This window comes from Falco biarmicus, chromosome 5 (genome assembly GCF_023638135.1).
Source record: "Falco biarmicus isolate bFalBia1 chromosome 5, bFalBia1.pri, whole genome shotgun sequence".
Classification (NCBI taxonomy): Eukaryota; Metazoa; Chordata; class Aves; order Falconiformes; family Falconidae; genus Falco; species Falco biarmicus.
The window spans coordinates 5692768-5708760 of NC_079292.1; the positions used below are offsets into that span (position 1 = coordinate 5692768).

Sequence of the window (15993 nt, forward strand, 5' to 3'; positions counted from 1 at the left end):
TGGGATATCACGGTCACTGGGTAATGTCTGATCCCCATGGTATCATGACCTTCCATCTCAGGGTAAGTTTTGGCCTCTGGGTTGAAAAATCACAACTGTTTTTTGACCTCTGTTTTGTTACAGTAAAGTTACATCAGCTCACCTCTACTGGCTTCTTGCACTATGCTAGGAAAAAGTTCAGCAAGAGCTGGAACTATCTCTCTGGCCTAGGTTTGAACCTTATTATAAATACAAATATCTCCCCTTTTCAGCATAGTCAGGAGAGGTAGGGTCATCTTTATACCTGATATCTCAAGCAAAGCAGTGGGTAAATATCAAAGATGTTAAGACAAGGCAAACACATCCCTTTTATGTTTGTGGGCAGCACTAATGACACAGGGTGAAATTTATCCTCTTATCAAAGGTCAACACAAGACTAGGCATTACTTCAAAGGGGCATTGATCCTACAACTGGCTCCTGGCACTGAGCTGGATATCACCAAAGTCCAAAACTTAAGAGAACAGATAGATTTTATATATCTGTGTAAAAAATAACAGAGTGGTCAGATACACACACACTTAGCAATCCGCACCAGCTATTTTGATTTTTCTGGGACAATGTATCGTTTTTTATCTTGTGTTCACATATTTTGGACAATTCTTCCTAGCCAGCTGTCCCTCCCTCCCACATAATCAGTCAAAACATCCATGCTTTTCTCAACTACACAATATTTACTCAAGCTTTGTGTTTACCAAGAGGAAGCTGACCATTCAGTGACTGTTTAGTACTGCAGATACCGCTTGGTTTGAAGGGGAAAGCAAGAGTGAAGGCACCAACAAAGCCATTCTTTCAGGTCTCAGTGATTAATAATGACAACTATCTAATGTTTTCTACCACGTTCAGCCAATGGTCAAAGATACTAAAAAGTTCTTGCAGATGGGGAAAATGTGAAAGGGAAACGGAAGCAAAGCCATTGCAAGAACAAGTTAAAAACTGGGGTCTTTTTGTTAGTGGTCACATGCATAAATGTGTCACTGCAGAGGAGGCATGGGATTTTTATACTGGAAGTGTGATCAGGCTGAGTGTGAACATATACATTGTAAATACTGTAGGAGAAGATATGGCATCTGCAGTTGTTGGTTGTTTTTTTTCTTTTGTATTTTCTTTCTGTGGTTATATTTGAGCAGGGTGTGCCAGTATTTGCAGTCTGAGGAACAGCATCAGAACTTCTAGTATTCCTGTCTACTAGCAAAAATAATGAAAACACTTCAGCTAATTCACTGTACCTTCATGTGCATTAGTCACTGGTCCCTGTGCACTCTAATTATAGATTGCCTTGACATTACAACTGCAGGGCACAAAGCAAAGACTTTACAAAAGTTGGTTTGGTATCTCTTTTTTTCTTCCTAGGCTAAACGGAGAAGCTGCTTTAAAAATACAGATCTGTGCTTGAAGCTGTCCTGTTCTCAGAATGTGCCTGTGGCAGTTAATAGGATTATGGTGGTATCAGCTGAGATGGATTAGGAGGTGCTTTGCTCAGGATAGGTAAACCTACCTGGTAGTGTTTTCTTGCTTTAGTCGAGAAAATCAGATATTTTTTTTGATCCACAGGAGTAAGACATAGAGAACGTTCATATAACTGAGCTGTCTTTTTAACCTGAGTTGCTCTAAATATATAACCAAGGGCAGCCTAATCCCATGTGCTATGGCTCACTGTGCAATTTATTAAACTGTTATAGTCACGAGATTAAGTCAGAAATCCCTTGTTCAGTCATGTACACAATTGCTTTGGGGGCTCCAATAGGTCAAACTCTGACAGTGTCAAGCATAATTATCTCCTGAATATATTCACACCCCCTGCAAAAGCCAGTGTTTGTTTGATTTTGCCTTATTTAAGAGTGTATTCATTAGCTTACAACCTTTTGCCAGGCTTTCTAAGCTTCAACTGAATGACTAAAATCTGCAAGAAACACAGATTCCCTGATGATTTTATTATGACATAAAACATATTGAAGGAAAATTTCCTTAAAAAATTCAAGACATAATGTTTATTTTTGCACACTGATGCAGACATGTCTATGTGATGGGGCCCATGGTGGTACACATGCAGTAATGCACGTTAACTCGTTCTTTTTTTGAGTTAGTGGTTTTATGCATATGTGATGAATTTTAATCCCCCACCTTATAATGCATTTAGAGCTCATAAAATGTGACAGCTACTGATGCTTTCCACTAGTGCACTTGGGTGGTTGGTCCATGTACTATTCAGGTGGAAGGTTTGTACAGTGCAAATGTGAAATATCAATAGCATAACTGAAGAATTAATATTACAATGACTGAGACAGCTGGAAACACTGTGTTAATAAGCACGCAGCCGAACACAGCTGAGTTGTGGTAACCTAACAAATTGTCACCTATCCGTTGAATCAACACAACCTACCTTGTGTCTGCTTCAGCTTTGGAGAAAAATCATTAATGTAAAGCTCTGACTGACTTATTGTCTGCCAGCTGAAGAAATAGTGTTTTTCTCCCACATTTTATTAATTCATTCTCTGTGATCACAGTAAGCATGTATCAATAACTAACTAAATAACACCTTTGTGCTGAAACAGTTACTTGCTACCTGTGTGGTAGTTTGATTCTGGTAGCTTGTGATCTTTGTTCCTTTCACTGATGGGAAAGCACAGCTACTTTGAGGGAAGACATCTTTTGAACTTATGCTCAAGTTGATACTACACAAAATGATATTTGTGAAAAACCATAGCAATGCCTTCGTATTTATTTTGAGCCCAAACCGTCGCATCAGTGCTGCTCTGTACTCCCCTCATTAATTTTTTATAAAAGATTATTTTAAAAATAAAATGTATTTCTCAAAACAAAAAGTCTGGCAGCTAAAGACCATACAAGAAACTAAGTTCATATACATTTTAATAATTCTTTTTAAAAGAAGAAAACCAAATATAAAAAAAATTGCGCATATGTACAATGTAAATCTAGTACAATGAAAATCTAGCACCATATGAATCACTGAAATGGCACCAGTATGTGAAGAAAAGTCAGTTACAAAAGTCATACAAACCCATTTATTTCAGAATGCCACCACATGACAGATTCATTTCTGACTTCCACCTAACTATTGGCATTCACTAAGAAAACAAGAATGAAAAAGGGACTAAGAACCTTTCCCCTATCAGTAAAGAATAGTGACATCTGTGAAACACAAGTAGAGGTCCATGAAATATCAGCAGAATTAGGGTTCGTGGGGACTGGGGATGGGGCCAGTGAGTGGGGAAGGGTCAGGGTGGAGTTGGGCAGGGAGGATGGAAGCAGCCCCCTGGGTGGGCTGGGACATGGCTTCTGGGACAGCTGGTGGGAGTAGGGAGGAGCTGGTTTTACTGAACCATGCAAACGTTCCTCTTGTGAAACTCCACATAAACGTATGAGGTATGTTTGGCACATGATCAGAAATATGAGTGATCATAACTAGACCTGTTTGGAAAACAGAGATCCATTTGTCTTAACGAAATGGTTTGGAAAATATTTCCCTTTTGAGTTGGGGTAAAAAGTAAAATGAACAATCCTCCCTCCCTCCCTGCTCCCGCTCCCAACATTACATGTAATTTTTTATTTACTTCAACAGAAAGAGATTTCTTAAAAAAATAATAATGGTGTTTACAGAGAGTTTTGGCTTGCTAGTTGTCTGCCTGCCCAGAAAGTACTGCTCAGTTTCCTCTTCCTTTCCATAAGTGAAATTATTAGTTTTCAGCTGGGGTTACTAGCAGTTAAATGTGAAATCTTTTTGTCCTGCTCCTCTTTGCTGATGCCCATTCAGGGAGTTTTTGCAGCTTTCCCCAAAGGCTGAAATACAGGGGGCCATAACATTGGTAGCTGTAACTCACTTCTCAGTAACAGAATAGAAAAATGAAAATAGCCATTGGAAAATTAAATTTTGTGGAACAGACGTTTTCTGTTTTAATGATAATAACCTTGATGAAAAATTGCTGGCTAGCTTATACCTCAAGTCTTCTACAAATATGTCAGATATTCCATTTTGTATGTTTACCTCTGATAGAATCATAGAATCATGGAATCATTTAGGTTTGAAAAAAACTTTAAGATCATCAAGTCCAACTGTTAACTTAGTACTGCCACAGCAGGATGGAAGCTGACTCTCTACAAAACTTAATTTTTACATTAAATTATGTATTTTAACGCTAGAATGTCCCTTGACTCACTACGATAGTGCTGATTCAAGATCAGCAAATTATCATAAAGGTAATGGAGTAGTAACGTTTTGTGGCATTTCCCAGTTTCTCTTTGGTTACATCAGGAAAGGGCAAGATGCCTGTCTTCTTCTGAGTAATTATTTTTGATTTGTATCTGATGCTTCACTCATTAAGCTCTGAGCTTTCTGAGATGACAGATCAGGAAGTTTTTATGGGATTTTTTGAATTTTAATATGCTAGATATTCAGATGATATACAGACACCCACTTGCACATGTATGTGTGTGCGCCATATGAAAGAACAGCAAATCTTTGAATAGTGATTCCAGTCAATGAAATTCTTATCAAATATTTGACTTTCTTGCATTTTCAAAACATCTTTTTTACAATGCTGGAGTTAAGGTTTCAGAATAATTTCTTTTTAAACCCTGCTTTCATATATTCATACTTACGTTTTCATTCACAATAATACGTATTGTTATAATGCTATTCATTGATGCATCAGGTATTTTCCTGAAAAAAATGTAGGAAAATAAAATAAAAGTTCATCTAAAAAAGAGTTTACGGGTTAGGCTTCAGGTATGAGATGGCCAGTTGATTATCAACACTGTCCATTTAATGTTAATACTGGATATGACTGTAACGATATGTGAAATAGCTCTTCATTCTGCGAGGGGGCTGGCCAAGAAGACTATCTTACCCCTTCTTCATATCATACCTAAAGCTTCTCCAAAAGGCATTGCTTAGATTAGTGTAAGAAATTTTCCCCTAAAAATGTCAAATGCGTCTTATATTTTACTCTCATCTCTGTATCCTCTCACTTCTCTCTCTGAAACTTTTTACTGAGTTTACCAATTCAGTTACAATTGGGAAAATTTTCAGTCAGAAACTGTAATCCGTTCTGTTCACTTTTTTTTTATGAGATAATGTTCGTAAGGACAGAAGTCAGTAACAGACACTACAGAAGCCAGGAGAGAAAATGGACTGAAATGGAGATGGGAAAAGAATCAAGAAAACAATTATCAACTAAGAAAGGCCATTGCATGAAAGGATAGTAGAGGTTCACTCCCCTTTGAGAGAAGGGAGAGTCAGAAGAGAAAAACATGAGCACGAACAGGCCCATAGGAACCCATAAAGTAATTTGTGGTTAGAAAAGGGTACGTCTCACAGCTGAAGTATCCAAAGGCTAAAATTAGTAATAGAGCAGAGGCATGACTGTGAGCATAGTGCCAGCGATGAACTACAGTGAGAAGAGCGACTGAGTCTCAGAAGTGCTGGAGAAGTGTTTTGCTTGAATTCTTCTGTTTTGTCCTGCAGTGCTGGAGTTTTCCTTCCTTTGAGCAAAAGAATCATCACAATGAACCATCAGCATATACCAAATCAATCACATGAGAGAGATGGGAAACGAGAGACAGACAACTGGATACTGAAATGATACATAGTCTTATTCCTCCATGAAATTTTTGCTGTAGTATCCTCTTTATCTTCATAGCAGACTAGCTTCCTTAGTTCTGTACTTTTGAGAAAGCACTAGTGCTATTTTAGCCTTTAATTCAATGTCTCTTCATGTATATAGTACAAATTTGGGGAGCATCAGATTAATATTGTCAATGTCTTGTCTTCCACGTTAGAAAATATTTTTGTTGAGGTGGTGGTGCAGTTAAAGGAACATATTCATCAAATCACAGGCACATATGATTTTGATAAAGGGAGAAGAATTTTTTTTTTTCCTTAAAAACCCCAGCACATCTAGTTACATACCATGATTGGGCAAATGCACGTGTCAAGCTATGTTTTTGAAGATAGCAATAAAGATTTGTGATCTAATTCTGTAAATCTATGTCAAACTGCTATAAATTTAGGAATAATTTGCTTTGATAACTAACTGGAAAATTAGTGTGATTCCTAACAAGAAAGAGCATGTTTATAACAGAAACTGCTGTGATAAAATGCCCTAAGAACTAAATATCCTGGAAAGAATTTTAATTCTTATAAAGATAAGTAATTGAAAGAATGCTAATTCTCTCTTTACTAGGAATGATTAGGAATGACTGTGCACATACCAAATGTCTTGAAAAGTCTGATAGTATTTTTACAGGAAGGCTAATGAGTGTTTTTGGTTTGTTTGTTTGGTTGGTTTTTTTTTTTTTCCTCAGATGTGTTAATACACTCCGGTAAATAAAGACACATAAGGAAAATGAATGTTACATTGTGAAACATGGCCCCACATTTTTATAAAGAACCGTTACGAATAAAACACTGAAACATGCCTAGCAGTGTTGGAGTCATTGCAATCAGATGTTAGGCAGGCAAAGAACTCAGCAAGAAGAAAAGGATGTCAATAATTTGGTGGTCAATAAGTATTTCCAGAATTACAAATGGAATTTGTCCTTTTTTCAGTCTACAGTCATGATTTTTAAAAAGCAATAAACCCGAAACATTTCTAAGGGACATAAATCAGTTGCACACTAATGACGTAGGAAAAAACATTCTTTGCATTTCAGACAATTTCAGAAGTTCCTTACAAGTAACTGGATGAATGAAGGGTAGAAGTTGCTGCTAAGCAACTTCATCTATCTTCTTCTGTCTTGCATTAAAGAAGAGACCAAAACACAGAAGCTGGTTGATAACTATGAAAAAATGAAAACAGTCACAGCCGGACAACAGGAGAAGACTGTGGGGTTAGGTGACATTTCCAGGTATGCTCCCCCAAGATGATAATTTTTTCATTTGTTTTTTATACACAGCGATGATTACTTTTATGGCATTAGACATATTATTTCTTAATTTTCAAATAATATCAAAAATTCTTTTCAGGGACTATCATGTTTTGTTTGAATGATAGATTTATACGTTTCAAAAACTGATTTTATTTTCCTAATCACTATTCCAGTAATGTACACTATTAAACAGAATTATACATATTTTATTGTATCAGAAGCTTTAATTTTGGGGAAAATTTCTTAGAAATGTGACACTTATGCAGATACAGGATACAGGAAAAAACCCAGAATTCTGTAGTGTACACTACTGGTGTATCCTGTGAAGCTGGTATAAACTTCTGGACATTTAAATATGATACAATTCTTCCAAATAAATTCATGATTTTTTTTAAAACTATGATTTGTGCCTAATTATAATAGTTCTGTTGTCCATTAAGGGCACATACAATCTTCATGTAATTTTTGTCTTCTGTGTCAGCAAAGTTGTTTTCTGTGTTCATTTTCCTGACAAACCAGAAAAAGAATATGTACCACTTCATTTATCCAGCACAAAATTATGGCATTAGCCACATCTCTCAGTCCGGAGTTGCGAGCCTGTTCTAAGGAGCTCTTGGGGCATTTTGAACTTACACAGTCCATGGGCTGTGACATCCCTGAAGCATATTCCACCTGCTAGGTTAGCAGCACATTCCACCTGCTAACCTGGCCACAGCGAGGTAGGACAGATATGGGGCAGGAAAGACCCCATGTGTGATGTTAACCCTGCCCTTCTTGCTCTTGGGGTAGTGACCAGGAACCGTGACAGGGAAACGTGGAAAATAACTCCAGTGTTTGTTTCTGTGTAAACCTCTGAACATGCTGTTTGTGTGGTTGGGTGTAAGGGTGGAGCCAGCTGACAGATTACAAGAGGGAAAATGGATATGTAACTGGCAATGTAGAATATTGCCATCCAGCCAGTCCGTGATTTCCCACCCTCAGGGACCCAACAAGGAGGGAGCTGGACACAACTCTCGATACACAGCCAGGTCAGGGGAGAAGAGGTTAGTGCAACAGAGAACACTGGCAAAATAATGCTAGCTCTGGGTCTAGCAGGTTAAGCCAAAAGGCTGCCCCTCTTGGCTGAGGGCAATCAAACACCTTATGTGCAGAGGTCCCAGCATTTCCAAGTGCAGGTGGCACCTATCTGTATGAAATGTTTAATGATGTGTGCTAGTAAAGCTGGTGTTTATACTGTTCTGGGACATAGGGTCCCTTTGCAGGCTCCACATACACTCTGTGCTCTTTTATCTGGTGAAGCTCAGTGAATGAAAAGAAATAAAAGAACTGTTACTTTGCTTGAAGGTAAATTCACTGCAACCAGGGTGCCAAATAACTGTGTAGGTGTTAAACTAATCCAAATGCATCTGAAGGAAGAAAATTGCTTAAAGGAACTGCATAATTCAACATAACCACCTAACCCTTCTTAAGATTTCTTTCTCCTGCAGTGATTTACTATAGGAATGCATTATTTTATCTCAAAGTGCTCAACAATCACAACTGTCACTGATCCCTTTTACAGCAAGAGGTCCTTGTGAAGCCCTTGCCAGGTCATCTTCCCACATGCCTGCCTGTAGACCTTCAGACAGTGAGTGGGACACAAGTGATGATCTTTTCTAATACTTTATATTAAAACAACTTGTATAGAATCATGTGAGAAAGCTGCGACCCAGGCAAGAACAGACCAGAGCTCTTCTGTATGGCAATATCTACAAGAGCCACAAGTGTCCTTCTTAATCCTGAAGAATCCTTCAAGCCTTCTGCAAGGAAGAGTATGCCAGGGAAACCTTCAGTCACCAGCTCTGGCCACCATGCCCTCAGCCATCCTCCTTTGCACCGTCCCACCTGTGCAGCAAAAGGACAGACATTCCTGAAAAGCACCATGCTACGTCATGAAGGAATGTCTTGGTTCTATTTGCAAGCGTATAGTATGGTGTACTAAAGCCTTGTACTATCTTTGTGAAATGTGTGGAGAAGCCTGCTTTGAGTCTTTGCTTATATGGAGATGGTGGAAAAGCACTTTGTTCATGTGGTTCCCCCGGAGCTGTGGATGAGCCCCTGAAGCCACACAACACATCTGAGGGAGACAGTCCTCAAGGAAGGGAAGGTGGCTTAGCTCTCCCTCCCTGCTCCCTTGTAGGGGAGGGTTTCTGCTCAAGAGCAGGTGTTGCTGGTTATTTAGTTGTGGTGTCCCAGTGTTTGTGTTCAGTTGTTATTTTGGCATGTTGCCACAGCTTTGCTGACAGATGGGAATGACACGCACCTGTACCTGGGATGCAGACAAATGGAATTTCGTGTAAGGCACTAGAGCAGGGGTGATCAAACTACGGCCCGCGGGCTGGATACGGCCCCCCAGGGTCCCCAGTCTGGCCCCCCGGTATTTACAGACCCCCCCGCCGGGGGTTGGGGGGGGAACCAAGCAGCCGCAGATGGCTGCCTGCCGCTTCATCCGCACGCCGGCCCCCTGGTTAAACAGTTTGAGGACCCCTGCACTAGAAATATTTATCTTCCAGAGCTTTCTTCTTGCTGAATTTCAAAGGCCTACTGTAATCAGTGAAAACGCAGGAACATTCAGCTGAAGGTCAAAATAAGATTTATTTTATCTGATGAGAAATACTTGGCAAAGCATAGTTCTCTCACTAAAAATATATAGATATGAATATATGTAGTTTTAGTTACAGAATTCTTTTTTAGCTGCTCAGTAAATGAAGGTCTTAATAATAGTATGTTTATCCTTTTCCCCCAGCATCTTTTACTGCTGTCAGTGAACACCATAGTAGAGACCCAGACTTTGTCCATGACATGGAGTATGATGACACTGAAAAGCTCCTCTCCTCGTAAGTAAGGACGATGGCAGCTTGGTAGATTGGAGATATGAAACAGATGGTTGAATTTCTGGTTTAGATTTAAAATTACTATCTCTTTCTCAAAAGTTTGTTTTTTTTTTTTTTTTTCTGGCTGCACATGGATTTGAGCATGGTTTCACATGCTAGAAAACACATGGGGAATTTTATGTTTGCATCAACTCCCAGCAGGATTTTATGTATGCACAGATGATCACATTATTCACATTTGTTGGACTGGGAGTAGAAGTGTAACCCTCCATGGAGTGAATGCAGGGAATTTAGAATATATCTCAAGCTCTTCTGCACGTTTTCATTCAGTGTTGCAATGTTCCGGGAAAGCTGTGGATTCACCTCAGCGCACTGCCTTGGAAACATCAAGCTGGAGAATTGTATTTAAACCAGAAAATTCTTAGGACTGTTTGTTTTTGTGAGCATTTCCTTTTTAAAAGCAAGAAGTGTACAGCCAAGCCATCCAAAGTAAATAATTTGTAAAAGACACATCTTTCAGGTGGCGTAAGTAGTAGATTTCTGTTCAATCATGTGAAATATAGAAGTGACTATAAGGCTAATGGAAAAAAGAAAGAACACACTGAAAAATGGTCAACCTGCTTCTAAAAAGAGCTACTATACTTGTTTATATGTATATATATATATATAAAACTATAACTTGTTAATATGGCGTTGGGTTATTAAGTTTGTAGTCTTCACCAGGTAACTAATACCTGCTCTAAAGGCAACTAAACATATAAGTAGTTTCCCCTGGAGTCATTGGGTCTCTTTCCACTGACTCAGTGTTGCAGAGTAATGTACGTATTCCATTCCCCCAGCTGGCTTTAAAAAAATTTCGAACAGTCTGACAGATTAAAATGGTGCAAGTAGGCAATTTCCACAGAGGTAAACCCCTTCTGTTACAGTATTTATAAGGAACTTGTGAGAAGTATTTCCTAGTTCTGTTTCAGGTAATAAGAAAAAGGAAAAGAAAGAGGCTGGGAAAAAAACCCCAAAGCTGATACTAGATTTCAAGAATACGTCTTAAAAATTATTGAGAATTATCTAAAAAATTATCAAAAAAATGAGCACAAGCTATTTCTTTAATTTCTGGATCAGTGCTATTTTTCAATATAAATTTATGATTTATTGTCGAAACATTTCCTTCCTCCTCAAGACTTTTTCTTCAGCAAAACTTTGCATAGGAATTTTTTAACAGCTCTATATTGTGTGATTGCATTTACAATATATTTTTTTTAAACTGATAGAGTGAGACATAGTATTAAAAACACACACACCCACACCCATTTACTAATTAAATCACACTGGATCCCATGAGAAATAGTTGTTAGTAATGAAAATAAAGTATAATTTACTAGCCACGTAAGCACAGTGGGCAGGTCTGACATCAATTCTGTATGTTTGTAACTAGATGACCTGTAGATGTGAGAGTTTCAAGGGGACTGGCCAAGGCTTGCAGAGCAGAGCCTACCGTTTCTCATTTGACTGAGGTGTCAGACCTTTCAAAGACTTCATGTTGGCTTGAAAACTCACAGCACTGCTGTTTTAGTGCAAGCCCTGATAGATGTTGCATTGAGCAAGGGCTGAACAACTGCAGGAAACGGGGTGACACCTATGAAATGACCATTTGCAGCAGAGGTAGCAAACCACTGTGCGCTTGAGGCAAGACCAGCAGAGGGAAAGAGGTACACAGTCACCTCCTTCTTATGTGGGAAGGTGGGGCTGGGCTATCTGGGGTAATGGAAACATTTGGTTCACACAGGGAAGACCCAAGGGAAGGAGAAGCACAGAGGCAGCCTCCCTAGGGCCAAGGTGGCCCACTAGCTGGATGCCCACGGTGCTCTTGCGTGCACCAGCTCCCGTGGGTTCATTTGGGGAGTGCAACCAATCTGTTGCCCCAGAAGGGCTTGCTGGAGCACCTCCTTTCACCTTTCTGTTACTGAGGCTGGCACACAGACTGAAAGCAAGCTCTGGGACCTGGGACCATACCCTTCCACCTCCTTACCCTTCGTCCATGGCATTAGTCACATCTTTTCAATAACTAATAGCAATTTGCATACTCTGGGCTGGGAGCTGTGCTACAGGCAGATGGGGAGAATCCAACATGGGAGGACATTTCCTTTGTCACTTTTTATTGAGAATCAAGCTTTATCAGCAAAGATATAGTTCCTAGTAGTTAAAATAACCCATGAGGTGACAACTGTAACCCCAGGGCTTACCAAAGTGCTCAGGAGCCGTGGCCTCCCAGACTTGTCCTTTATCTCATGTTTCTCTCAGGAGTGATGAAGTTTCCCTGAGCACTGACCCAAACAGAAAGTAAAACTTGTCCACTGTGGTCTCCTTCTTTTCTTGAGAGGGAGCAATGATCTAGGGAGCAAAGATCTAGACTTACTAAATCATGTTAGTAATGTGGGAGATGAGAAGTTGCACTGTTTGTGAAAAATCCTTGGCTCAGGTTTCATGTCCACCATCATGTCCATACGGCATCTAACACAACAGGGTACAAGACTAGCTGGGGTCACTGGGTGATACCACAGTATACAATTTAATCACAAACATGTTGCAAATTTGTTTTTTAAAAGACTGGTTTCAGAAGCATCACTGACAGCAGAACAACAATATAGCAGCCTGAAGCCCAGTGGCAGGAGGAAGGAGCAGATGTTTAGCTCTCTGCAAATTTCTAAAGGTTTTCCCAATAATGAATAGGAATCACTTTAGCAGAATGAAGGAGAGCAGAAGCATGAGTAACTGCATGGGGTTAAGTAAGGGCAAAAGTTAACTGTCTGGATAACCTCTGTGACAGCAAAATCTACAAGTCTGTGGAGAATTTTCCCAAAGGAAATGGTGAAAACTTCTCTGATTGACATACGTAGATAGAATATTCTAGCGGTTTTCTCCAGATGTGATTTACAGTACAGAAAAAAATACCTCAAAATAGAAAGTTCTTTTCCTTCTCAGTTTACCATTTTTTGTTTTTCTTTTCCTTTGGACAATCAACTACAAAATCAGAGTATGCAAATACAATATATATAAGACAACTTTTCCATTGAAGCTATACTGGCTGGTCTTTCCACCTTCTCATGAACTCTCAAAAGAACCGTAAACTATCTCCTGCCCCTCTTATGCTCCATTGTGAATAATAGTGTAGAGAGTACCTTAATTATGACTTGATTTTTAACCCGGTGATACAGCAAAGTTAAGCCCTTGGTCAGTTTACAGATCAGATTCATATTCTATTCAGTCATATGAGAGTCATAATTAGGGTATTTATCTAAGGATATTTTTTTTTTTACCTCAAAGTTCAGGTTATTCCACATGAAAATACTGTGTACAAGTAGGTAGTTCTTGCCAGCAAAACATTTTGCAATGTGATGCAGTGGTTCAGTATGTTTTTGTAGAAGGTGACCTTCGTAATGTGAAATTGTAGGTTTAATATTTTGCTTCTTCTTAGGCAGATGATTAAGGTCTCAGATGGGATATTTTCAGGAGCCAGCGCAGTCAAGAGGTTAATTAAAATGAAGAATATTTTGTGAGTTGTAAAAGTCTGTAATTACGTAGAACCTTTTTCTATTTTTAAGCTATTCTCAGACATCCCGATTTTTGTTTATAGTCTGAAGAACAAGATGACCTGACACTTTCTGCACTTGAAGACATTGTGGAGCTCATGGGCTGGCATCATTCTTCAGTAAAAGTTCGAGAATTTGATTTATATATACTTTCTACAGTGATATACTAGAAACAGATAACTACAGATTCCAATAACTTCATCTTTCTGATAGGGTTGTTCACTGTAGTCAAAGACACTTCTACATCTGGTTTCACCTCTAGTAAAGCCAAAAAATATACTTGCCTCCTTACTGACCTTCCATTATTAGAAGACAAGGCAAAAAAGTATTATTTTCCCCCTGTTCTATGCACCATTTTAAGTATGACCCTACCTCTTACTTAATTCTGCTCTGATGCACAGATCTTTCAGCTATTCAGGCATATACTTGGGGGAAATAGTGAGTCTGATTTCAATAATGGCAAGAGCTCTGTAAAAATCACCAGGGCAATTGTATTAAGCTCAAGCTGCTGCTTTCTCATAGTAATGGTCTGGAAGTAAAATAAAACCAAACAACCCTAGACACAGCTATTTCTTATGGCACAGTCTATTGTAGGTGTTTACTTCTACCCAGCAGGTCAGCCACATATTTTACAGAGCCAGTTCTTGCAGTCTCTCTTTTTTTTTTTTTTTTTTTTTTTTTTTTAAAAAGGCATTCCATAAAAGGAGAGAGTACAAACATAACACCACATTCGTCATATAATTTATTAACACGTAAATTTCTACCTGCAACTGAAAGACCTGTCAGATATCAAGGATTATTGAAAGTCTACCTTGCAAAACCCCTTCCATGCCGTTACTTCCAGTGAAGTCAGTACTACTAAACATTCAGGTGATATTCATCCATGTGAAAATCTTTAAGCATTTTTAAAGTTGATTTCAAAGACCAGGAAGTTTCCAGACATGGAAACAGACATGCCTCTGTCATACCTAATGAATGACATGCCTCAGAGGTCTAGAAGCTGACATTGTAATACACACATCTTTGAGTCTGAAACCTTTGCTGATGAACTAGTTTGAGTTCAATTGAATCATAAGTTCATTTTCCCTTGCACTAGGTATCCATTATAAACTGACGGGTGGCTGTTCTATAGAAAACAGATAATGTCCTTGTTCACATTTTTATTTTTATCCATTGCAATATTTATATATTTTTGGTTTTTAAAAAATAGTTGCTTTGATTATCTGCTATTGACAGATATCATTACATTATCAGTTTTATTAGTGTGGCAGGCATGATATAAACCAAAAGATATAATAAATGTCTTTACAGAACATTTAAGCAGCTTGAAATCCTAGGGAGGCTGAATGATAAATATAAAATGCTGTTGGGTTTATGATTTCAAAGTATTACTTGCTGAGAATCAAATGTGTTCCATTATATTAGGAGGTCAGCATCTACTGAAGAAAAAGGCATAGGAAATCCAGCCTCCCTCATGAGGGCTGGCGTGTCTTGGGAAAACCCAGACAGCGCAGGCAGGAAAAAAAGCCATATTTACTTCACTAATTAATAAAGACATTTCATTTCTTTGAGATAAAATTATGGGTTTATAGGAGGAAAGGCCTCCTTGCTGTAGTCTTGAACTGACAGTCTTATAATATAAGGCTTGGCCTTGTTTTAATGAGATATTTCTGACATGTGGCCACTGTGTCAGTCGGATCAGTTTTTTGCATGCACCTGAGCTGCATTGATACACTGCTGGCTGTGGGTGGGTGGCTTCTCCCTCAGCAGTGCAGTATGGTTAACAAAGGCCACGCTTAAAGGAGTGAAATGGTCCCCCTTACCCCACAAACCAGTTATGCTCACCTACAGTTTCAGTCATTCATAGTCTTGACCACCTCTGCTTCCGTATTCCTTAAGGAATCAACTGATCAATATTTGTCTTAATTTCCATTGAGGCAAATGCTCATTGATTCCCTTTGGGCAAGAAGCAGGGCCAGCTGCACCCAGGACTGTGCCTAGGTTTATTTTACTGACTCCCAGGAGAGAGACCCCACAACCTTCCTGAGCAGCCTGTGCCAGTGCTTGGCCACCCTCACAGCACAAAAGTGTCCCTGATGTTCAGACGGCACATTCTGTCTTTCAGTTTGTGCCCATTGCCTTTGTGCCCGTTGCCTTTGGTCCTGTCACTGGGCACCACTGAAAAGTCTCCGGCTCAGCCTTCTCTGAACACTTCAGATATTTGTAAACATTAATGAGATCCTCCCTCTGGGCCTTCTCCAGGCTAAACAGTCCTAGGTCTTTCAGCCTCTCTTCACATGTGAGGTGCTCCACCACCCTCTGGGCCAAACTGTTCAGCCACTTTTCAATCCACCTCACTGTCTGCTCATCCAGCCCATACTTCATCAGCTTCTCTAAGAGGATGCTATGGGAGACTGTTGAAAGCCCTACTGTAGTTTAGGTAGGCAACATCTACTGTAGTCTAGGTAGGTAATGGTCACTGCTGAAGTGACACTCATCTACCAAGCCAGTTAGTTATTGTAGAAGGTCTGAAGTGACACTCATCTACCAAGCCAGTTAGTTATTGTAGAAGGTTATCAGGTTGGTTCTTCATATGGCTGGAATTTGC

At 39.3% G+C, this 15993-nt stretch overlaps 1 long non-coding RNA gene across 1 annotated transcript; it reads left to right on the forward strand.

The window, feature by feature from the left end:
- The first annotated feature begins 3 nt into the window (after nt 1–3).
- Nucleotides 4–15530, forward strand: LOC130150390 (uncharacterized). Its single transcript, XR_008822220.1, has 4 exons — nt 4–62; nt 6710–6904; nt 9711–9801; nt 13430–15530. It is a non-coding gene; the product is annotated as an uncharacterized LOC130150390 (long non-coding RNA).
- Nucleotides 15531–15993: the final 463 nt, after the last annotated feature.